At 46.8% G+C, this 9324-nt stretch overlaps 1 pseudogene across 1 annotated transcript; it reads left to right on the forward strand.

The window, feature by feature from the left end:
- Positions 1 to 1798: 1798 nt before the first annotated feature.
- On the forward strand, positions 1799 to 4050 carry LOC309518748 (myeloid-associated differentiation marker homolog pseudogene; annotated as a pseudogene). Its single transcript has one exon. The product of its transcript is annotated as a myeloid-associated differentiation marker homolog pseudogene (transcript).
- Positions 4051 to 9324: the final 5274 nt, after the last annotated feature.

The following is a 9324-nucleotide window of genomic DNA, read 5'->3' on the forward strand; positions in this document are numbered from 1 at the left end:
GGGGAATATTTGGCAGCAGGGCCGTCTTTACCTGGGGGTGCAAGGGGTGCGGGGCACCCGGACATCAAATTCTGGGGGGCCATTAAAACGTGTGCCTTTTATATCCATGGTGCAATATTTAAGTGAATAACCTACTGCTGCTACTATTGTTTTTGTTATTGTTAAAAAAAGTTATAGAGAGGATCCAAGAACAGTGTCCCTTAATTATTACTAATTTGGAGCTACCTTAATATTTTCAATTTGTTTTGTTTTCAATTTCAGGGTGTATTTTGAATCACGTAGAATAAACTGGTGCCTTTGTTTTGCTTTACCTGGTCTTGGCAATTACAAGTCACCCCATTTGCTCTCAGAACAAAGGAGTCTTTGGGGCAGAGTCTGGACCATCCCAGGTGCTGGATTCCCTCCCAGCTTTGATTTGTCCAAAGGCTCTTAGTTTTCCTTCCAAAGGCCTTGCAAAAAAACAACACACCTTTGGACTGAGCTGTCCTGGTAAGGGAGACCTTTGTGTGATGTGTGCTCTTCCTACCTTGGCTCGCAGACCCAGCCAAAGTGCAAACGGTCTCAGCCACAAAGTTGCAGGGGAATATATGGAGCAAGGGAACTTGGTGGCTCCAAAGACTACAAAGATTTTAGCAACTGCCATGAAAATAAGGGTCCTGGTGGTGCTCCCAACATTTTAAATAGTCTCATTCTTTTTTTTTTTCTTGTACTGCTTAGCTGCATTTGTAGCATGTTTGTACTTTGTACACACTTTGCCAAGACTCGTGGCTTGTGCAAATTAAAACCTATCTTATCAGTGGAGCAATATATGGGGAACAAGAAGTTGATCTTGTCCCATGAGACAGCAATGGGCACAGCAGAAGTGTCAGTTGTGCCTCTTTAGCAGAGATTGTCTGTTTTATGTTAACTATATCTCGTGGAAATCAATGGCCCTATTTTGCATGTTTTGGGTGTGGTGTTCCTAAATAACTGAACGTTCAGATAATGCATTTGAGTTTCGTCTGTTTTGCAATAAGCAAGCCAAGATCCAGTATATGAGATTAGATATTCCACTAAACCAGGGCTGACGGGGCCTGTAGCCCTCCAGATATTGTTGGACTCCAGCCTGGATGCAGGAAAGAAATGTGTATGAAATGTTTCTCACAGAAGCACAGCTATTGTTCTATTTTATTTTACTTTTTGCAATTTTGCAATAATGCATCTGTATGATGAAAGTGAACATAAGCATGCACGCACTAGTGCATTATGCTAGCTCTAGCAAACCTGATTGATGAAAATCTTGCAAGCCTGCAAAGCCAACATATATCCCCATTTTCAAAGTTCCTGAATTTATTGCATTTTTGTCCTAAAATGTGCTTCTAATCAAATTTCATAAGTGCCCAAAGGTGTGTCTATCACTCCAGTGTTTTTGCCTTATTGACTAGAAGGCAGAAGCAGGTACACTTACTGCGGAGCAGAACACCTGGATGCTTTTTCCTTACAACTTCATTGATTAGAAACCTACTCTGAGCCTCGACTGTAACAAAAAAAATCCCATAGTTTTAGATGTGGATTGTTCCCAGTTTCACCTGCAGCAATCCCTTGTTACCTGTAGTCCTGTGGTGGGGGCAGGTAAACCCAGTGCTATTTTCCTAGACCATAACTCACCATGAATTCCTCTCTTGTTTTCTTATAATGGCAATGGCGCCCACCTGAGAGCTGCCGGAACTGAGTTCCGTCTTTAAAAAAAGCCCTGGGTAAAGCACACAACCAGCTACAAAATGAGGGCTTGGACGTGGTTACTTTTTAATCCTCTGTCATTAATCATCCACCTGCCTCTCACTTCCTGAACAGGTTTCCTGCTCTGAGCCAGAAAAGTATAAAATCTAGGGCTCAGAAATCCAAACGCTCTCCCTCCTACTCCTGGCCTGCCCTGGGGCTTTCTCTTAGCCTGACACACCCTATGATGCCATCATCTTCCAGGAACTGCTTTCTGCCTTGAGAGACAGCTTTTGTTTTTGTGTCATTGTTTTCATTTAAAAAAAAGTTAAGTAGAATAATGCTGCAGCTGTTCTTCTAGGGCTTCTCGGCTTCTCCCTCCGATTTCAGCAGAGACCTTCCGCACCGCTTTCACTCGGGAGCTGCAAGACTCAGGTTGTTTTGCCCGTTGCACCACCAGGTTCCCTCCCCCTGGAAGGAGGGATAGCCAAGCCCATCCACTCCAGCTGGGCGTTCCTGTTCCTCGAGGCGTTACCCAGACTTGGTGCCACACGCACACACACGCTGCGCTCCGTCACCAGCTTTGCAGCCTTGCCCCCACGCCGAGCAAAGCTCTTTCTTTCTGCCGTCTCCTTGGCCGTGTGTCAACACGCTTGGTGGGCCAGCTCCTCTGCGTCAGGGGCGCCATGCCGACACTCAATGCCAGGTCGCTGATCTCTCCGTTGGGGATTGTCCGGATATTTGAGATCTTCTTCTCTTGTACAGCCTTCAGCTTGGTGTCTGTCCACAGGAACTATGCTGGCTCTGAAGGTGCCTGGTCCATGTTTACCTGGTGCTTCTGTTTCAGCCTCTCCGTCTTCGTTGTGGTCGTGGAGTTCATCGGCATGGCCCAGTCGCTGCCTCTGTCCTGGCAGGACTTCACCTCTGCCTTCTCCATGTTGGCTGCTCTCATGATCTTCACCACCTCCATCCTGTACCCATCGGTCTTCATCCCAGACCGGTGCACGGGTGACTGCAGCTACGAAGGGATCGCCACTGCCGCGTCTTGCCTCTGCTTCATCACCTACGCCATCGAAGTGAGACTGACCCAGGCCAAAGTCGGAGAAGTCAGCACCTTCCTGGCCACCATCCCCGGCCTCCTGAAAGTCTTTGAGACCTACCTGGCTTGCCTCATCTTCTCCTTAGTGGCCAGCTACCAAATCTATGCAGAGAAGCCCGGCCTGCAGTGGTGCCTGGCCGTCTACTGCATCTGCTTCATCGTCACGTTGCTCATTGTCATCCTCACCATCGGCCGTTGCCTTGCCACCCTGCCCATCCCCTTGGAGAAAGGTCTAGTGGGCTTCAACAGCTTGGCTGTGCTCCTGTACCTCACGGCAGCCGTTGTATGGCCCATATATGCCTTTGAGGGTTCCTCTAGGCCTTCAACATGTTTCAGGACTAACCCGGAGTGTATCAAATGGAACAATAAGCTCGGGGTGACCTTTCTGACCATCTTCAACCTCATTGCCTACATTGTGGACCTCGTCTTCTCCACCAAGATGGTTTTCTTTACCACACCAGCTTAAGCGGGCTCACCTGGGTAGGACCGAAGCCACTTAGGAATGTCGATGACATTCATAATGTGTAAGACAGAGAGGCCACCCCAAGACTTTGCCCGGATTCTTTTATTGGGTGGTTTTTGTTTGTTCATCTCTTTTTAATACTAGTTTTCATTTTAGAACTATTCCGTGCATGGATTGAACCTGTCCTGCTGAACCCTGCTTCCTGAGGGAGCAGACGCCACCAGCACATCATTTCATATGTTTTATATGCAGCTATTAGAGATACCCTGCCAAGTCTTGCTGAGAGTTTCTCCATGGAAAGAGAAAGGGTTTGCAAAAGCCCGGTCAGTGATTCTGTATCAGCTGCTGCTCCCCCCCCCCCAATAAGGCAGCTATCTGGTAAGAGGAAGGGAGGTGTTTGCAGGAACGGGAAGAAGAACTTGGGCATGAAAAAACTGAGAAGGGCACTGGGTGCAGAATCCTATCACAGCTAAATCTGGCACCTTGGCAAGAGGAACTAATATTTCACCTTTGTACGAAGGTGGTGATGCATATGATACTATTTGCACAAACACAGCTTACTTTACCTCTTCCTGCAACACACACATCCGGCGTCTAAGAACAAAGGCTGTATGTGTTTTTCTTCCAAAACTAATGTTTTTTTACTCCCAATTGATTATTCAAAATTAATTTGATTAATCTACCAAGCCTTCCTTAATTGCTGGGGGTGAGGCAACAGAGCTCTTATTCAACCATTCCTTGTCTCCCAGGATTTTAGCTAAAAAAATAATAAAATCTATGGCCTTTTGAACTGGGCAGGGGTATTGTTTTGTTTGTTATTATGTGGTGTATTTTTATGTTTTTATACTGCAAACAGCCCTGTTAATAACAGGCACAGTCAGCAAAAGGATTCTGTATAGTATGAGGGCTGCCAGTGATCCATTATTCCAAGTTTACAAGTAAACCATGATCCATGCCAGTTGTGGCAATTAATTTGCATCCCATAGGGGAGCAGAGGTATACCCTGGGTCTTGCTTTAATTGTGCTAAGATGGCCCTCCAGGCCAATGTTGCTCTAAAAAGTGGGTTCAGGACCTCTTTACGTTTAGCTAAGAATGATTTCTCCAGGCAAACGTAAAGAGGTCCTGAATCCATTTTTGAGAAAGACGCTGAAAACTTGGCAGAAGTGGGCACATTATCTGGTACCATCCTGTTGCCACTGCTGCACTTCTAGTTTCACCAGTGTTTCGAGATCTTAGACAAAAGCACAGCAAGACAGAGGGAGGGGGGAAGACAAAGGGGCTGCATAGTATAAATGACTTTTTTGCGGCTGGTCAGTTCCTAGGTAGCATTCAGTTGAGAGCTAAGCTGGAGGGAACGTGTCATAACCGACTGCAATTAATCAATAGACGGACTTTTGCAAAGTTCACTCTGGAGAGCTGCATCCAGGGAGCTTAGCTTTTTTTTAACACTGCTGCAGGTCCAAATTTGAAAGGTGCCCTAACAGTGCTGCACCAAGCCCTTTTATCTATGGCATTTGAATATAGATTAAGGGAAGGGGATCTAGGATGAGAAATTCCTGAGAATGCACGGAACGTAATGCAGTTGAAACGCCCAAGGAAATTGGATCTCGGTGAGATTGCGAGGGACAATGCTTTAAATGGTATACCATCTCTTAAGTTCTGTCACATGAATCCAGCTCAGAGTATGCTCTTTTGGAGAGAGTGCAACCAGGTTGGCATGATGGTCCAGAAGGTCCTGGCCTGTGGTACAGGTGTGGTGGGTTCAAGTGTTTCAGGAGATTGCACCCATTGTTAACTGGATTTATCTGCCCTGACCTCAGTTTAGCCCTTCTCGCAATACTTCTGGAAATTGTGAATGCCTTAATGCAAGTTCTAATCTTGTACTTTAGCGCAGTTACCCAGCAAGAGATAGCCCATCTTTGATAATTCTTCACATAGTTCTCCTTGCAGGGATGATGGTCCAAAGTCTGGCCTCTCGTCCTAGTTGAAAAAATTATGCCAAGGAATAAGGTAACGAAGGGTGAAAGCAGGAGGGACCAGGTTGCAGGTACATGAGACTTCTTCTTGCCTTTTGTGGTGATCAGAGGGTCGGTGGTTCGAATCCCCGTGACAGGGTGAGCTCCCGTTGCTTGGTCCCTGTTCCTGCCAACCTAGCAGTTTGAAAGCATGTCAAAGTGCAAGTAGATAAATAGGTACCACTCCGGTGCGAAGGTAAACGGCGTTTCCGTGCGCTGCTCTGGTTTGCCAGAAGTGGCTTAGTCATGCTGGCCACATGACCCGGAAGCTGTATGCTGGCTCCCTTGGCCAATAAAGCGAGATGAGCGCCGCAACCCCAGAGTCGGCCTTATAGTGCAACCACCACCTCTCAATAAAAGCTTTCAAGTTACATTTATTACTGAGATACCTCTCCTGCTAAGCAGTCACTGGTGGTCATTGCTTAGTGGATGGATTTAGTGTGCTTTTGAATTTCCCCTTCTAACATGTAGTAAAATGCTATGCACTGCATTGTTATGGCTATGTATTGTATGATGATGCGATGTGTGGATTTGTAAATATATATATTTTTAAACTGAAGTTGCAAATAATTTTACTTAAACTTTCTCTTTCTAAAGGGATGGTTTGAATCTGGCACCAGTGCCTGGAAATTATTTAGCCATATGCCCAGTGAGACATTAAAAAGGTTCTCCTTTTGTATACTGCCCTTCATCTGTGGATCTCAGGGTGGTTGTTATCAGGTGATTAGAAAGACTGCCTCCGTCCAATGGCCTGACTCCATATAGGACCATTTCCATGCCCAATGTCAGGCTTCGAGGAAACGGCTTCCTCCCTCCCTTTGGCTGTGGATAAGCGGAACAAAGCAAAAATAGTCCCTTACCAGTTAAAGAGATTTTTAATGTTCACAGCGAAAGAACAAAGACTCCATTCTCAGAGGAAAGGTGCTCCCAATTAAGGTTTCCACCCACTTCTCCCCGAGCCACCCCCATCACTTCCTTGTCTGGCAACCTGATGTTGCAACAATTGGGCCTTGTGTGTAGCTACCTTATCTGTTCTCCTTGACCTTGGACTGATCTGTGGAACACTTTCCAGTGAAAGGGAGTCTCTCTCTCCCTGTTCTTCTTCTCCTAGCTCAGGCTTCCTCAAACTCGGTCCTCCAGATGTTTTGAGACTACTATTCCCATCATCCCTGACCACTAGTCCTGCTAGCTAGGGATCATGGGAGTTGTAGACCAAAAAACATCTGGAGGGCCGAGTTTGAGGAAGCCTGTCCTAGCTGTTCCCCACTCAGTTCTGCCCAGCTGTTGTCTTCAGAACTAGGCCCCTCTGCAAACCACCGCTCCCAATCTATACTGCTCCACTGCTCCTGGGCAGCTTCAAGATTCTGGTCAGGAGCAGGGGGAGGGGGAAGCCCCCACCATTTCTCATCAGGGTAGCTCTCCTCAGCCTGGTCTCTGAGACCCAAATACTCTATGCATGTCTTCTTCCAAATATGAAAAAAGACTTCTGCCAGTGTCCCTTGATAGACCATGGATGGTTGGTTGGTTTCATTTATATCTCACCTTTTCTTCCAAGGATCTCAAGATGGCATACATGGTTATCCCGTTCCTCATTTAATCACATGTGGTGCTGTGGGTTAAACCACAGAGCCTAGGACTTGCCGATCAGAAGGTCGGTGGTTCGAATCCCCGTGACAGGGTGAGCTCCCGTTGCTCGGTCCCTGCTCATGCCAACCTAGCAGTTCGAAAGCACGTCAAAGTGCAAGTAGATAAATATGTACCACTCCGGTGCGAAGGTAAACGGCATTTCCGTGCACTGCTCTGGTTCGCCAGAAGCAGATTAGTCGTGCTGGCCACATGACCCAGAAGCTGTACGCCGGCTCCCTCGGCCAATAAAGCGAGATGAGCGCCGCAACCCCAGAGTCGGCCACAACTGGACCTCATGGTCAGGCGTCCCTTTACCTTTACCCTGTGAGGTAGGTGAGGCTGGGAGGCAGTGCCTAGCCCAAGATCATCCAGAGAGCTCTTTGACCAAGGGGGGTAATAACTCTGGTCTCCCAGGTCCTAGTTCAACACTGTAACTCCTACACCACTCTGACTTCTTATATTCATCCTTTGGAGTCAAGAGTTCATTGGAAGTGTACATGCTTTGCATGCAGATGGTACCCAGATCCATCCCTGGCATCTGTTGAAACCGGTGAGCCCTCCAGACGCTGCTGCACTCTGATTCCCTCCCATCACACCTGACCCTTGGTCCTTCATGCTGGGCTGATGGGAGGTGGACTCCAGAAACAGGATGAGAAGAACAATAGGTTGGACTAGTTAGGCCACTGGTCTGAACTGGTAGTAAAAGAGCCTGCTGGATAAGACCAAACGAGGCCCATCTAGAGCAACATTCTGTTCTCATAGTGGCCAACCACAGGCCTGTAGAAAACCTGCAAGGAGGACCATAGTACAAGAGCACTCTCCCCTCCTGCAATTTCCAGCAACTGGTGCTCAGAGGCATACAGCCTCCAGCAGTGGAAGTACAACATAGCTGTTATGTTTAGTGGCCATTGATAACCTTGTCTTCCAAGAATTTACCTAATCCTCCTTTAAAGCCATGCAGGTTGGTGATTCTTGCTGCCTCTTGTGGGAGTGGATGCCATACCTTAATGATGCATTTTGGGAATAAATCTTCCCATTTGCCTGCCTCCAGTTCTCCAACATCCACCTTCCCTGCGTGTAAGTTGCCTCGTGTTAAGAGAAAGGGTGAAAAAACTGTTCTCTACTCAATTTCTCTTCCCTTCTTCTGTTGTGATCTGAATACAAATGAGCTGACATAATTAAATAACCGAGACTGAACAGAAGAGGAAGCTTTCCACGTTCCCTTCCTCAGAGTACAGGGCTGGGAGAGAAGGAGCAGATCCTCCTGGGCCCGGCGGCTGATGGCACCTTTGTGCAGCATGCTGTAAGCTGGCTGATGTGCTAAGTGCCTTTTAAATGGCACCTTTTAAGCCGCACTGGCTGACCATCTGCTGCTGAACCAGGTTCAAAGTTCTTCTATTGATATACAAAGCACAGGACAACATGAGTGCAGGATACCTTGGGAACCACCCGAACCCTTATATTCCAGCTCATTCACTAAGATCATCTCCCTGAGTTGGTGAGGCTCGTTTGATGACAAGAAACCAAGCCTTCGGTGTCATTATCCCAGTCCTGTGAAACACCCTGCTACTGGAGATTCAGTGGGTACCTTCTGTGTCAGCTTTCAAATGCCAGCTGAAAACTTTTCTATTCTGCCAGGCCTGTGCAGACAATTAACCCACAATGGTCTATAGATGTTTCATTTTTAATTTATTTTTGCTTTAACTTGTTTTAAACTATTTATTATTTCATTGTTTGGTTTTATGTTTTTAAATTTTTGTAAACCACCATGATGTATTTTTTGTGATACAACAGTTTCTAAGTATTTTTGTAAACAAACAAACGAACACGGACAGAGCCTTGGAGCATCTTCATGGCCTATTGCTTTTTTTTTTTTTTTCCCAAAGCTGTTTCCCACTTAAATTCAGTCCAAGATCACAGGCTGTAAAACTTGATGTTTGCAACCAAGGTGGATTAATAAAACAGCCTGGGCTCTGTTTGATTACGTACAAGCTTTTCAATTCGCATTCACCCCTGGAGCTTGAGTCTCGATGTTCTTGTTCCAGCATAGAGAAACATCCCCACCGGTGCCCCCCCCCCCCAGCAGACTCTCCTTTTGTCTAACCCGGTGTTCTGTAGTGGCAGAGGGGAGAGAGACAGCTGGCTGGTTTGTATGCAGCTATTTCATTCCCCTGTATTTGGATGGAATTCTGAATGCCACCCTTTGCACCTAATGGTTTCTTCCTGTGGATCTGCCTCAGAGGCACATGCTTTTGCAAAGCAGCATGCAGAATGAGTCTGGCCATGACCAGGATGCCTGCGCTCTCTCTACAGACGTTGGCTGTGTACAGGAGGGCAAGGTAGCAAGGTTTTCCCAAAACACAAACTAATCATGGAAGTCCTCTCCCTTCCCTGATGAGATTCTGCACTCCACAGGAGGGGT

The sequence above is a fragment of the Podarcis vaucheri genome (genome assembly GCF_965113315.1).
Source record: "Podarcis vaucheri genome assembly, chromosome: 14".
Classification (NCBI taxonomy): domain Eukaryota; kingdom Metazoa; phylum Chordata; class Lepidosauria; order Squamata; family Lacertidae; genus Podarcis; species Podarcis vaucheri.